Raw genomic sequence first — 6,740 nt, 5'->3', positions numbered from 1 at the left:
CATACTTAAAAGCATTAACATTAATCCAAACTCTGTGCTCTAGAAAATCTACAGCGTTTAATAGTTATTCTGTAGTCTGTGTGATACAATCTTTACAAGCACTGTAAAGTGCTTTATCCCCTAGTGCATTACAAGATTATTTTTTTTTAAATCAATGAAATGCTACATTATTGTCAACTTACTGTTTTAAATAATACAGGACATCTGGCAATATTGTGACATCACTGGGTAAGGTGCTAAAAAACGTTGTAATTGCTAGTAATTCTCATATACACCAGAGGGCACCATACTACCATATATTGCATCATTTGTTACTGTGCATCTATTTTAGAAGCATGAAACACAGACAAAATGAGCTACAAAAAAAATGACACTTTCAAAATCCAAATCCATTCACACACAGCTATGCAATAACAATTATTTTCCCAAAGAAATTCTTTTAGACTGTGTCATGCAAAGAAGGGAAAGCTGCCCCATTCTCCCCTCCCCCAGTCTTGCTATTGTTTTTGTGCACTACTTGTCTAATAGATGGCAATCTCCTTGTGAAAAAGACTTTTCCTTCTTATATGTGTTGATAAAGCACCATGCACACCAATGGTTTTAATATACATATATTCATATTCCTGTTCTTTTTTCTTGGCTGTATTAAGAGAGAAGAAGAAAGTAAGTTGCGCTCTTTGGGGATATTTTCGCTTTCTGAGTCTGAATCCTCCCTGCACTCTCAGACATCACTTAGGACATAAACAAGCTCTGCCATTCCTATGGATCAGGCTGTTTGCCAGAACAGCCACCTTGTTGCGATTCCATAACTTACGAGGTTAGGTTGTTGGCCTGTTGCTCAACCCACACCCTGGGGATCAGTACACTGCTTTTTGTCTGATCCCTTCCCTTTGACCTGTCTGGCTTGGGTGGCTGTAGCAGGAGTTAAAACTCACACCTGCATAGCTCACAAAGCCTTCCCACTGCCTCAAGGTGAAGTCCCTGGGAAGGATTTTCACTTCACTTATGAAATTATACATTTTTGTACAATTTCAGTGGCAGCCTCCCTCCATCCTGAACTGTGTTTAGATTTGTATTCCATGTGTCAGATCCACTGGCTGGTATCAGTGTATGGAGACCAGTGCATTGCTTTCGCATAGCCTTTCAATATGATCTTGTGCAAACATGAAGTAATGCAGGAAAGTCCCATGGCCTGTGTTATACAGGAGATCAGGGTAGATGATCACAATGGTCCGTTCTGGCCTTAAACACTATTAATCTTTTTTTGAAAGTGTGTTCTGCTGCTGCTGGGCAAAGCAATCCCACTCAGCTACTCCTCGTGTTGCTGCTGACAGCTGTTAAGATCCGCTGAGCAGCACTGCTGTAGGAAACTGCATTTCAGCAAAATACATAGAGGGACTCACAGAAGATACAAAGAAACCATGTAGAAAACCATTGTGGTTTCCTGTTTTAGGTCTGGTGAAACACAAATAATTGAGCACAGAAAATTAAGGGCCGCATCTGCAAGCCCTCCAAGTGTGGAGCTCCTCTCAGAGACAAAAACAGACTCCAACGAGAAACTGCTGAGCTTGAACTGATATGCAAACTAGATACAATCAACTTAGGCTTGAATAGAGACTGGGAATGGCTGAGCCATTACAAACATTGAATCTATCTCCCCATGTAAGTATTCTCACACTTCTTATCAAACTGTCTGTACTGGGCTATCTTGATTATCACTTCAAAAGATTTTTTTCCTCTTACTTAATTGGCCTCTCAGAGTTGGTAAGACAACTCCCATCTTTTCATGCTCTCTGTATGTGTATATATATCTCCTCAATATATGTTCCATTCTATGCATCCAAAGAAGTGGGCTGTAGCCCATGAAAGCTTATGCTCAAATAAATTTGTTAGTCTCTAAGGTGCCACAAGTACTCCTGTTCTTTTTAAAGGAAGTTCTGTACATAGAAAACTTTTTCAAGACTGGATATGTAGGTTGAGAGTTTCACAAGCCCTCATCATTGATCTAACTCCGCTCCCACTGAAGTCAGTAGAGTAGGATTAGGCCATTACAGCATTTTGGTCACATTAAAATAAAAATCAGTGCAGATCCATTGGGCCAAATGCTGCTGTAAATGTTGATGTAAATTAGGAGAAAACCTATTGACTTTAATGGAGTTATTCCAATATTATACTGGTGTGATTGAGAGTAGAATTTGGCCACTTGACTCTTGCCATTTCTTTTATCTTCCGTTTCATATCTTCATGTGAGTGCTGACCTGCTAAAGGAAAGAGATGAGGAGTTACTCATATCCTGCAGTGGACCGATCAGGCCCTCTGCTGTTGCTAGTACATGTAGTAACACGGAGCCATATTGTGCAACCAGCTTTTAAACAGAACTCTCCGTTGCCTTTGATGGCAAGTTCTTGAATATACACCTGTAAATTGGCACAATAAATTGGCATTATAAGTATTTTACTCTAGTACAAACTGTGGTACGCGTACCCCTGGAGCACACGAGACATCTCTGGGTGGTACACAGCAGAAATTGTGTAATGGTGGATTTTATTTATTAATTATTTTATTTACTGCATTTTCATAATAAGCTACTCAGAGGAAGATTAAAACTCTGAGGGAATTTGCTATATAAAATAGGGTAGTTAATTTACTTCAAGTTGTACTAACAAGAACACAGATACACAGAGACACAGATGTACAGAGCCCTCACCTCCAGTCACTGTACAGTGGGGATTCAGTTGCCCAGCAACTGTCCAGTCTAACTGAGCTCAGAATTTAGCTAGGGGTATTTTTTCGGTTGTCTACGTCACACTATAACTATATCTGTACGTAACAGTGAAATATGGACAGATGGCTGCGGTTCGCATTCCCGGCCAATGGGAGCTGCAGGAAGTGGTGGCCAGCCTGTGCCTCTTCCCTCAGCTCCCATTGGCCGGGAACAGCAAACCACGGCCACTGGGAGCTGCAGGCGGCCATGCCTGCGGACAGTCAATGTAAACAAACTGTCTCGCGGCCCGCCAGCAGGTTACTCTGACAGGCCGCAGGTTGCCTACCACTGGTCTGAGGCATCCACAGGAAGACCTATGGGCGGGATGAGATTCTTCAATGGCCCATTGTGAGAGTGGAGTGTCCTTAATGGGCCATCAACACATAGCTGTCCAGCCCTGATGTAAATCTTTGAGGGGGAGGGGGTCACCCAGGAATACAACACATGTTTAAGATACAAGTACATAGCCAATATTCATAACTTCAGATACAAAGATGATACATGCATATGAACAAGATAATCATACTTAGCAAATCATAACTTTTCTATTAATACCTTACATGCCATACACAATTACCATAAATCTTGTACAAAGTAACAGTGATAACAACAGTGATATAAATGGTCACCTTTCTTATACACAGCATCACAGAGAGAGACATTTAACATTTTTAATATTCAGAATGCAGTATTATCCAGGAATACATTAATTTATTTGTACCGTGCAATTAAGTTACTAATAGTTCATTGCCTAGTAGCAAAATAATCTTAAATTCGACTTGAAATGCTTTTTAAAAAAATAAGATCACAAATTCTTCTGATATCCCAAAACTTTTCAGTTTGTAGAGAAAAATCTGCTCTAAATTACACCCATAAAAATCCAGAGCAGGCAATGAAGTTATTCCAGATTCAAAATGGTATAACTGGGAGTTACAAACACACACACAAACACACTTAAAATGACTAATAAATACATTTTAAAACAACGTTGCTTACAATTAATTTCTCCTTCATCTACCTGCCAAAACCTGAGCTCAGACCATTTGTGTTCTGTATATTTCATGCTATGGAAGGTTACATGATTAACACAGCAGCGTACAGGTTACTGATGTCAGCAATGCTTACAGGATAAATGAAGACATTTGGGAAGGAGACATGACCACAAGTCCTAGCAGGTAAAACACTTTCAGCTTTACCTTAACATAAAACATCTAAACTCCCTTTCTGATATAGGCACAACAGTACAATGAAAATTTTACCTAATCAGATGTTCTCAGGCCAGTGTTTCCAAAGGAACCCAAAGGATTTAGAAACCCAAATCATATTTATCTTGGTGGTTTGGGGCCCCTAATTCCTATAGACTCCTTCAACAATCCCCCAGCCTGTGCAGTTCCCACATGAGTTAGCGAAGATATGGGCACATCAGCCCGATGGACAAATGGAGACAGGGCCGGCTCCAGGCACCAGCCAAGCAAGCTGGTGCTTGGGGCGGCAGCTTGTAGGAGGCGGCATTCCGCCCAATCCTAGGGCGGCACAGCCGCTTTTTTGTTTGTTTGGGTTTTTTTGTTCCGCTCCAGCCGCCCTGTAGGGGGCAGCGGCATGGAGGACGGGAGCGCCCTGCAGCAAGCCCGGCAGGGCAGCCCACGTCCTTCCCTCCCAGCCGACCGGAGTGGTGTGGAGCCCTCCCGGCAGGGGGCACTGTGGGAGAGGCCGCGTGGCAGTGCCCCGCTGAAGCCCTGGCCGCCCCCCTTCTCTGTCTCCCCCCGCTCCCTCCCCCTCGGCCCGCTAGCCGGGGCACATCTGCAGGGTAGGGAGTCCCCCTGCACCCTGGCTCCGGCCGCGCCGCAGGGTTTTTTTTGTTTTGTTTGTTTTTTTTGCTTGGGGCGGCCAGAAAGCCAGAGCCGGCCCTGAATGGAGAGAGCACTAATATTTCAAGTGTGTAATATTTCCTAGCAGTTGGATTGCAGCTCCCAGTTTGCGAACTGAAGGGTATAGGCCTGACTTTTCCAGATCCTGCTTATGCCAGTGGCAGAGCCCTCTAGGTGATGTGCTGGGTATGCTCAGACATTTCAGAATTAGAGGAGGAGAAAAGGATGGTTAGGAAAGGAAGGAAGGAAAAGGCCAACTTCACTGAACTTTTAGTTCTTCTGGAGACCTCATGAAGTTGAGAAATGTGTGTTGTAACCCTGAGAAATACAAAATAAACAGAAAATGTGCCAGTTGCTTGTTTTCATGCTGATAAATTCCCCAGGCTAATATTGGAAGCCTTCCAACTACTGTGTATGCCTCAGAAATGTATAGAGAAATCTGTTAACCCTAAATTACTTGGCTTGAGGTTCCTGCAAGCACTTCATTCCTTCTCATCAAGAAAAACACTGGATGAGAAATACCCAGCTAGTCGGAGGCTGGCAGCATCCCTCTGATCAGTCTACTTACTACTCGCCATGAACAGTATCTATCAGAGCTGTCTGATTGGCAGTGGGACTGGCTGTACAGCAGCCAGCTAGGGAATTTAATACATAAACCTTTGGAACTCACTCCCCTTGCTGTCTGCCAGTGCCAGAGTTTGGAGAGCTTCAGATCACAGGGCAAGGGTGTTTTTATTCAGTTAGACCTTTGACTGAATAGTCAGAGCCAGATTTCTACTCTGTTAACTGGCATAAGCACGGGCTCTGGAGCAACTCGCTTCAGGCCAGAGCATCTCCTCTGTGGTCATTCTCCCCTCCCTGGAAGGAGGCCTGGGAATGCTGGTGTGGTGTTTGTAGCATTAGGAATCATTCTGAATTGGTTTCCTCTCTACTGCACCTTTACTTTTCTAAGGAGTCTGCCTGTCTGCAGGGGCAGCTGCTAATTTGCAAGGCAGAGCCGCTGCAGCTTGTTCCAGGGGGGAGGCACTCACCATGCTCTCAGATGGAGACTTATTTTTGTTCTTTCTTGTTCTGTCCCACTTAATCTAACAAACTAACTGGGCTAACAGCATATGGCTGCTCCTTGTGTATGGAAATACATGACAGCCAGCTCGAAAGCCCCAGCCTCCCTCCCTTGAGCCCAATGGAAGCCCCCCTGTTGGAGCTCCTGGTTTCAGGGCTCAGTTTTGGAGAGCAGTTCTCTGCAGCATTTCCATTGTATCAACACTGCCTGCTTCCTCTCTGTTGTTGCTTCCAGGAATCCTGCTGCAGATGTGCTGCCAGGGGAGAGGAGGACAGTATCTGTGCAGGTGGCTACTGCCTGCACAGCCATCAAAGGTTCCTCCCTCATGGAGCTGCAGGCCTTCCCCCTTCTAACCCCATAACCCCCCAAATGCCTCCCCCTGATGGAAACAGTAAGCAGGAAACTCTGAGGGGAGCCTCTTTCCTGCATAAGTCTTTGCAGGATCAGCAACTACTTAGAAAGTAATTCACCCTCACTTGGTAAGGCTGCCAACAAGGGTGCTTGTCACATTCCAGGGTGCAATCCAGACTAATGAGGGGCTGTGTCACAACCTGCCCTGCAATCTTGGGTGCTTCATAATGCTTTGCTGCTGTAGCTCCCACCCTGGGCCACTCAAACAGCCTAACAGCATGCAGGTCACACCCTGTGTGTCTGTGTATAGCTACAGTCCTGGTCCAGCAACTCTGACCCCAGCAGCCCATCAGCAAAACTCCAGGCACACTCCGGCTTCCACCAGCCTTGGTTACCACTTGCAGGGTGACCCAAAACACTCCCAGGCCCGAATTTTCCCAAAAACGTGTGTTCTCCACTGTCTAGCCCTGTCCTGGGCAGTTCAGATATTAAAGGTCTGTTGCCCCTGTAAAGGGTCAATATCCAACAGTTTGCTACTTTAACTGGAGTTACCAAACAGCTCAGTTTAAACACAACCCTGGATTAGTTTAGATGAAAAATAAAATAAGTTTAACTACAAAGAGAGAAGTTTTAAGTGAGTCCAGGTACAAAGTATTAAAGTCAGAAATAGTTACAAGAAAAATAAAGATAAAAT

This window comes from Emys orbicularis, chromosome 2 (assembly GCF_028017835.1).
Source record: "Emys orbicularis isolate rEmyOrb1 chromosome 2, rEmyOrb1.hap1, whole genome shotgun sequence".
NCBI lineage: Eukaryota > Metazoa > Chordata > Testudines > Emydidae > Emys > Emys orbicularis.
The sequence above is the reverse complement of the archived record's forward strand: the minus strand, read 5'-3'. Positions refer to the sequence as shown.